This window comes from Perna viridis, chromosome 1, assembly GCF_037379345.1.
Source record: "Perna viridis isolate PV_CMFRI_1.1 ecotype Kerala chromosome 1, ASM3737934v1, whole genome shotgun sequence".
In the NCBI taxonomy this organism is placed as follows: Eukaryota; Metazoa; Mollusca; class Bivalvia; order Mytilida; family Mytilidae; genus Perna; species Perna viridis.
Window position 1 is genome coordinate 15,510,616 of NC_142445.1, and position 9,052 is coordinate 15,519,667.

The window sequence follows — 9,052 nt, forward strand, 5'->3', positions numbered from 1 at the left end:
TAAGATTTCCAATTGGTTGTACTCCTCCCAATATATTTGTATCTTGTAACTATGATTTAAAATAGGGAAGCGTGAAAAAAAAATATATTAAGATTGTTGCATTAATATTATGAAATATTGAAAAATTTTGTCCATACATATTCCATCTGTAGTTTAGTTTGTGTAGACATTTTTTTCCAAGAATTTGTTGACACTGAGAAGTTAGTGGCTTCACCTCTTTCTATGGCAATTAGTGACTTTTTAAAGTTCCAATTATATGCAACACTTAACTCTTTAAAAGTACATATGAAGATGCTAGAGTTGCATTTATTTTACCAAAAAGTTCGAAATTCTTTTCATGGAAATCTGTTAAGTATTATACTCATGGTAAATTATGTGATTTTTATTTGCTGTTAATACTTCTCCACAACATATTAAGACCCTATGGCCCATGGCTTTTTTTACATTTACCAACTGATCTTTACTAGTAGTACAACTGCCATAAATATTACATGAAGTCTTCGAAGAGGAGTTTATTAGAATAACATTGAGTATTTTTGATCTGTGTCAATAATAAATAAACACGACCAATACATGTATGAACCTGCTTCACCATCATATATTTCTCAGCACATAAATATAAGTATCGTTGATATGTATGTAAAGACTCACCATGTTAAAACACTACTGCGAGGGTACAAATTTCCAGAAGTTATGTACTATTTATAGCATAAACTGCTAAAAAAATCTACTTTTTGAGTTACAGTTACACAAAGAAGATTATATGTACTGTAGATTAACATAAAATGGCAAATGAGCAATTTGGACTCTACTAAAAATGGACCAGGTGCACCGGTAGGATAGGCATCCTCTGCTTTTCTAGAAACCTATGACAAGTTGAACAAATCAGTTTTCATGGTTCAAATGGATGCACCATAACAATCAATGAGTTCATGATGTCGACCATAAAACTTCTGTAGTGATTACTTCAATCTTGTAAGGACAATAACCCTGTCCCAGAAACCTAATTGTAAGAAGTCTAGTGAGATACAAAAAGTTCTTGTATTTACGGCAAGCTCTTGCATAACCTATGAGATGTGATATGAAAACTCCATACGCAGGTGTTGAAGGGATGTTGCCACAGTTGTTTAAACATGTGGTTATAATTTCTTGAAATTTACATATTTTGCTTCTTTTATTACAATTTAACATGGAATAAAATTTCAAGAGCCAAATAAATTTTAGAAAAGATGTTATAGGTACCCCCTTAAATATTGGATATATAAAAAAGGACCTTTTTTTCAGTATTACAACTAGGACTCGGGGGCAGAGTGGAGCAAATTTTTAAAAGGCCCCACTTTTAATATGTAAACTTTATATAAAAGAGGCAGTATTGTAATATTACTTAAACTGTATAATATCTTTAGACCTCATTGTACATTCATTTGTTTTATTATTATGATATTACATCAATGTTTTAAAATTTCTTTAAAAGTAAAATCAATACGTAAAAAATGTTCTTAAAATGAATGTTCTTCTATCAACAATAGCATGTATAAATCTAACTAATCTCTTGTTTTTGCGTCTGAAGTTTGTCTGTACATATTCATCAAGTATAGAATTGAACAGGTCTGATCACAGTTGTACTTGCTATTCTAGAATTTTTTACAGTGTCTGTTTTAATGTCTGCTCTGTAGCTAGTCTTGATAAGAGCAACATTTCTCCATAAGAAAATGTGTAGCCTTACTATTCTACTTCTAGCTTAATCTTACTCAACATTTAAATAAACCGAAGAGACATTAAAAAGTATGTCGAATCTCATTTTCATGCCTGAGACATCTGTATTAGAAGCTTACTTTGCTACATGTCAACTTCATCATCTTTGAATAGATGTTGGAACTAAATTTATTTTTGGTGATTTTAGAAAGTGTTTTAAGGACGTCCAAAACCACATGATTTTTGTTTGTGCACCAATTCAATTTCTGTGTTCAATCATTTTGCTCCTATAGAACGATTGAAGAACTTCATCATGAGCCCTGTTACAACTTACTCAAATGAATACTTATTTATTCTAACCCGATAGTAATACTATTTTAGGTAATAGCTTTTAGTTCGTTGTATTGAATGTTGGTCAATTCGATAAAGCTGTTATTTTATTTTGAAAGATGCTCTACTTTTTTGTTATTTACATATTTCGTGATTATAACATTTGCTTTAGAATCTTTTAATACTTTAATATTTTTACAAATAATCACCTAAACTTAGCCATAATATTCATCCATTATGTCTGAATTGCTATCAGTTTCACAATTCTGACAATAAATCTTATCTAACAAAGCTGTACGATAATAAATATTAGCTGCGAAGTCATCCATTAAATCGGTTTGAGACCCGGTTACTCGAAAAACGTTATTTAGACCTACGATTTTAACATTTGTACTCATCACAGAATCATGTGAATCTTCACAACTTTCATCTATTAACGAATATATGACGTCATTCTCCGCTCTGTCGTATACGTAGTTATCGGTCCAATAATCGTCATCCCAATACATTTCATTTATTTCATTAGCTTCCGTTATTTCTATTTGCTCATTTATAAATTGTATTGTACTATTATCGTCAACTAAAACTAATAAAGAATTTGACAAGAGTTCACTATATTGTACATCTTCACTTGAATAGAAATTGTCTTCTTCCGCTGAATCATCGCAGGAATCTTCATTTTTTGATGCATATTGTGTCACTTCTTTAAGTATATCAGCCGGGTGTAAACATTCTATGAAGATTTAGACCGTCTTGAAGCAATCGTCGTCTGATTCTGTATCTTCATTTTGTGAAAAAACTGCCTTGGTCTTGTGAGGTTGTGGTAATAAAAGTTTGTTTGCTTCACAATTTGAACTGACTTGTTTAGCTTGGTTAAAGCTTATTTGTTTTGTTTGTTTTCCCCGTTGACGGACGATTCGATTTCTACAACTAGAAACTTCTATTTTTTCTGAATTGTCATCTTCTTTTGTTTCGTAATGGTTCACTCTTACACCCCAGTCATAATGACTATTGATGAGTCTCAACTGTTTTCTAAAACTTCAGTTCCTAGTGGGTATGAATTTTAAATTGACGACACAAATCCTCTATATCTGAAATATTTCCCTTAATGCATGCTTCTCTGATCCTTTCCACTTGACGATTTTTTGTTTGTCCAGTACGTCTTGGTAATTTGGTATCAACAGACGATTTCCTCTTTCTAGAATACATTACAATCAATGCTCCTTCTACCTATTTTGGAGTTAAAAGTAAAACGTCTAATTCGTGAACAAGCTACCAGGAAGTTAAAGAAACTTTTTTTACCCAAAGTAGCATGGAATAAACAACACCACATATTTCTCGACATTGGAGACAGAGCCTTCTTTATGACGACAGACCAGCTCACAACATTTTGAACTCTCTATTTGGAGCTATGTAAGGATACGATATAATTCAGATATAAATAGCAACATGTGATAACCATGGTCTTTCCACTTAAACTAAAAATAGTGACTGTTGCATACATTTTTGTTATCGAGACGTAGCCTTAATATCTTGTTATCCATTTCAGCGAAATATAAATATACAAGAGGATGTAAATTACTTTGTTTGGTGTGTGTGTGTGTGTATGTGTGCGTGTGTGTGTGTGTGTGTGTGTGTGTGAAATATGCAGACAGTGAAGACTTCAAATTCTATATTTTAATGAAACAGGCGACTTATTCTGACAAAAATATAAATATAGATGACAAGATATAGCTGGCCGAGTGGTCTAGGGCGCGGGACTTTGTGCAGGCGGTGTTGCCATAGATGTCACAGCTGTACGACCAGAAATTTGCATCGCAAATTTGACAGTTCTAACATCGTTGGGAATTGGAATGCCAGAGCTTGCCGAAACTACGCAGACTTTTTGTAACGCGCCAGAACTCTAGCAAATAGGCTTCTGGAACAGGGTTATGTTGCTACAAGATTTAAGACATCACTACAGAAGTTTTATGGTTGTCATCATGAACTCGTGGATCGATATGGTGTATCCATCTGCACCATGAAAACTGATGTATTCAATGAGTCATAGTTTTCCTTTCCTCGTTTTTCTACCCCGGACTTGACTTTTTATGAGCAACTCGGCGGGTTCTCTAGAAAAGCAAGAGGATGCTTATCCTACCGGTGCACCTGGTCCTTGCTCCCAGGTTTTAGTGGAGTTCAAGTTGCTCATTTACTTCGTATGTATTATTTTTGGTTATTTTATGTTCTCTGTTGTGCGTGTCTGTTTTCTGCTGCTGGTCCTTGTCCCTGGATTACATTCTTGTGTTTTGCGCAATAATCTTGGTTCGCTTGATAACTCTTTCCATACAATTGATAGCATTCACGTACGTTTATACCAACTTATTTTATGGGTATATGTAAGACTCGGAAGTGAGATTGTAACGCCGAATTACGATGAAATCACGATGTGACGTGTTTATACTGCATTAATTTTCCATGGTAAGGGTAGCGATTATGTGCGTTTACACTATCATTCTAACATCATCATGACAATTATCATTATAGGTGTATATATCTTCCAGAAAATGTACTAATGATTAAAGGGACAATACATTGTTATATCGTTAAAATTTGTGTTGTGTCTAAAATATAGATGGACCTTAATATTTCAGTCCAAAACAACAAAGTTTGGGAAAAGTAAAAGAGCATTGCTGTTGACAGTGTAATGGATGAGACAAAGATCTTTTCATTGCTGGGCTGAAATGTATTAATATTAAGTAACATTAACTTACAGATGTTTGTAGGTAAAAAATATAGTAATTTCACTAGTTAATTTTTATTATTTTTCATAGAACTACTTGTTTTACAAAAGCATTTCCTAAATAATATTAGCGTGAAAGTATTTTTTCGTGGTTTATTGAAAAAATATCAGTTCGTAGATTTTTTAAATTCGTGGATTTGACATAAACACGAATGAATGAGTAATTTCTTTTTCGTTGGTAACTAACTTTCGTAATTTTAATGAACCCTCGAAAACCACAAACAATGATACTTTCACAGTAAATTATAAAACTGTAGATATCAAAAGTGTAGTTTATAATGTTAATCTTTGGTACTTCGGTGGTAGTAATTTTGTTAAGTCTGCAGTGGACAAAGCTCTACATTTTCTAAGTTAAAAAAACTATGAAGTTAACGTTACATTACTTTCATGAACATTCAACAAGACTTGCATAAACTATCAATAATGTTACTATAGAACATAACTGTCAATTTATGTGAACATATTTACGTGTCCTTCTGTAATGTGATATACACAGGGCACTTCTTCAAGCTAAGGACAATGTACTTTTCATTATCTTTATTTCTATTTTTATCTAATGAAGTAAACAATAGAGAAACTTTCAATTGAAGACGAAGCCTACAAATAAAACGATGTAAACGAAGTGTGTAATTACATTTAAAAAATGCCACACCGGATAAATCGTGTTACATACCCCACATGGTCATTTTTGGAAACCAGAAGAAAATGAGCATGTGACATACGCAGGATAAATAATTTTAAAGAATGGAAGATGATCATTGTTTGTTGATAAATTTTATCAGCAGATACTGTGGTGAGATACCTATAGAAGACGAATTGCAACAATAAATGACTGTGTTTTGTATTATGTGAACGGCCATAAAAGGAGATAGCAAGGAGCAGAAATCAAATGTGTGTTTAACCATGTGTGTAGTGTTTGTTCGGACAAAAGACGCTTTATTTAACTCAAATGATTTTCACTGAGAAAGGTCCGTTCTAAAGAGAATTTACTTAAAAAAGCTGATGGATATAATATTTGTAACTTTTTTGTAAAAGCCTCTTGTTTACCTTGTAATGTTTTGCTCAACATGTTAAAAAATGAAAGGAAAAAATATAGACTAAATTTTCAAACATATTTTTGTTCCATAATTTCTGATTTTAAAACTCTTAAGTCACATTTACCGATCCTAAGATTGGGAAAGGAAAGAGAATAATGAAAAATAGTTAAATAGCTTCATAAAGGAAATATTATAAGTAATAAGCTCCCAGGTGACCGTCTATGATTAATCAGACAGTCAGTAGATTCTGTTGGAGGGTGAGGCGTAAGACGAATAATCATAGACGGTTACGAGATACTATAACATTTTTGTACGATTTTGCGTAACTATATTATGGGAAATAAATTTATCTTGCATCGAACCATATTTCTTCGAAGTTTTTTACAATCATTCAGTGATTACTAGGTAAAATCTATTTTGTCTTGGCGTCCAGGTTAAATGTACAGACTTGTCAGTGGCGTGATTTAATTATTTTTATCACGACATTGAGCTCAAATCGTTGCAGGTGCTATACTAGTCTCAACGTCATTCTAATTGGTGGAAGGGTTTTCCTTTTATGGTCATTTGCCTATTGTTCATTCAAATATTTCCATCAATGGCGGAATTTTTTTCTATGTATCATTCTTATTTGCATATTGCTGCTTCGGTTATTTGGACGAATGATTTATTCAATCACAAATGGTCAACATAACGCAAAATCGTACAATGGAAATTAACCTTCGTCACAAATTGAAAAATATTTTTAGCTTAAGAAAGTGATACTTGGTGGTTCAACATTCCCAGAAGAGCAGCCTGCTCTGTGGTATGCGGGTTTCCTCGTCGGTCATTGGATACCAATGCGTGGCCTTGGGCTGACATTTTCACAGTTGTGGGGTTGTTGTCTCTTTGACATATACACTATACCTATTTACTTTGTTATATTACGACTATGCTTATGTTTAAGTAAAATATTGCATAAATATTTAAGCAATTATGGAGATATTAAAAGCAATCTGTTAAAAAAGAAGCATCGTGGTCAACTGCGATATCATCCAAATATTTAGTGTAAAACTCATCTACTCAGAAAAATATTGTTAGGCCTAGTTCAAACATTTTGCATTTATTGCAAGTCAAAATTAGAATGATCTAATTCGTTTTTAACTTTTTTTAAGGGAGGGAACTACCCGGTATGCATATACTGTCTATCCCTTTGTTCCTCGTCACAATACTTCTCATTTAAACCTGTCATTTTCTTACTTCTTTTTATTCATTAAAATTGTACTGTACTTATATCTTCAACTAGAATTAATAAAAATAGTATAATAGTTTCTTTAACAATAATATGTTATATATTTTATTTGATATATTTCTTCTTTTAATTCATAATATCATACGTGTGGAAACAATGGATTATAGTTTCTTAAAGAAGCATTGCAGTCGTCGAATTCTGATTCATCATTCTGATAAGATTGAAAGGTTAAAGAAGCTAGATTCTTGAATTTCAAAATATCGATATATTGACGATGTTCTCTCCATTTCTTAAACTTTGATAATGGCTTCCGTTCATCTATCCAGTGGGTATAAAAGAGATTACCGACACGATGTTTTATTTTCCTGTATGAACGACCAAACTTTTGTACTCTGTAATGGAGGGGCAACAAAATACTCGTGTATTACCCATATGTGGATTCCGAAAACCCTAAATCTTTAATCCCGTTCATTCGATGAAGTTAATTTAATTAAATGTTTACCTTCTCAACATTAAATACTTTCTTACTCCACAATAAATTGAAAATTCCTCTAATAGAATTATCAACAATGTATTCAACTGCAAACATCGCAATTTATCCAAATTTGGTTTTTTTAGGTTACAATCTACATATTTTTCCATAACATAGCACAACTACAAAAGCTGCTATACCGATCAACCGGTGATTAATAATAATAATAATAATAATAATAATAATATTATTATTATTATTATTATTATTATTATTATTATTATTTTTATTTTTATTATTATTATTATTTACAATATTTGTATAGCGCCAACATTTACTCTAAACGCTTAACAGCGTATAAATGATATACAATACAAAGTACGTCAAAGTACGTAGTAATCAACACCTAAACTTATACAAAAGAAAATGAAAACAAAAATATTATTTAGAACCCTAATTATGTATCTTAGATATAGAAATTTGTAAAACTAAAACAAAATACAAACTATGTAATCAAAGCATAATTAAGTATTAAAACATTATTTAAATAGTTTAAAAATATAAGATAATCACTGAATCTAAAATTAATTTAAATAAATTTTGCAAAAGTAAAATATTAAAATATCTAGAAAATATATTATATATTAATATTTTATCATTTAAATGAAATAAGAATTAAAAAACAATAAAAATGTCACCATTTCAAAAGTAAAAACCCAAAATATAACATTACTGTATTAAAAGTACCATTAACACAGAACATCAATAAAACATAATAACGTCAAAATTTATGAAAGATCACCATAAGCTGTCCTAAAAAGATGAGTTTTCAGTCTGGATTTAAAAATGTTAACATTGTCTAGAACTCGTAGTTCACCGGGAGGATTGTTCCATATAGTGGCAGCTGTCCTGTCGAACCTACGATCACCGTACGATTTCGTTTTCACTCTTAGCGTTTCAGGTGTCACAGAGTTCTGGTAGCGTAGTGATCTTGATGGAGTCAGAGTCAGAAGCTCTAGGAGATATGCTGGAGCTATACCATGCAGTGCTTTAAAAACGCATAAGATGAGTTAGTATTGACATCGGAATTGAACAGGTAATCAGTGTAGGTCAATTAATACAGGTATTATTTGGTCATATTTCCTGCGCAGTGATATCAATCTGGCGGCAGCATTCTAAACTCTTTGAAGCTTGTTCAAGGCACTAGATTTCACGCCATATAAACGGGAGTTGCCGTAATCCAATCTCGATGTTATGAGAGAACACACTAGAGTTTTGCAAGCACTGTCCGTAATGTAACAACGAACGAATTCGGCCAATCTTTCTCATTTGAAGGAAACATGTCTTGGATACAGCAGAAATGTGTTGTTCCATGCTTAATGACTCGTCTAAGTGTACACCAAGGTTCTTTACAGAAGTTGCATCTGACATCATCGTACCACCAAGAGCTATTTGGCGCTTCTCAAATTCCTTGAGTCGATGTATCGGAAAGAAAATAATTATTTACC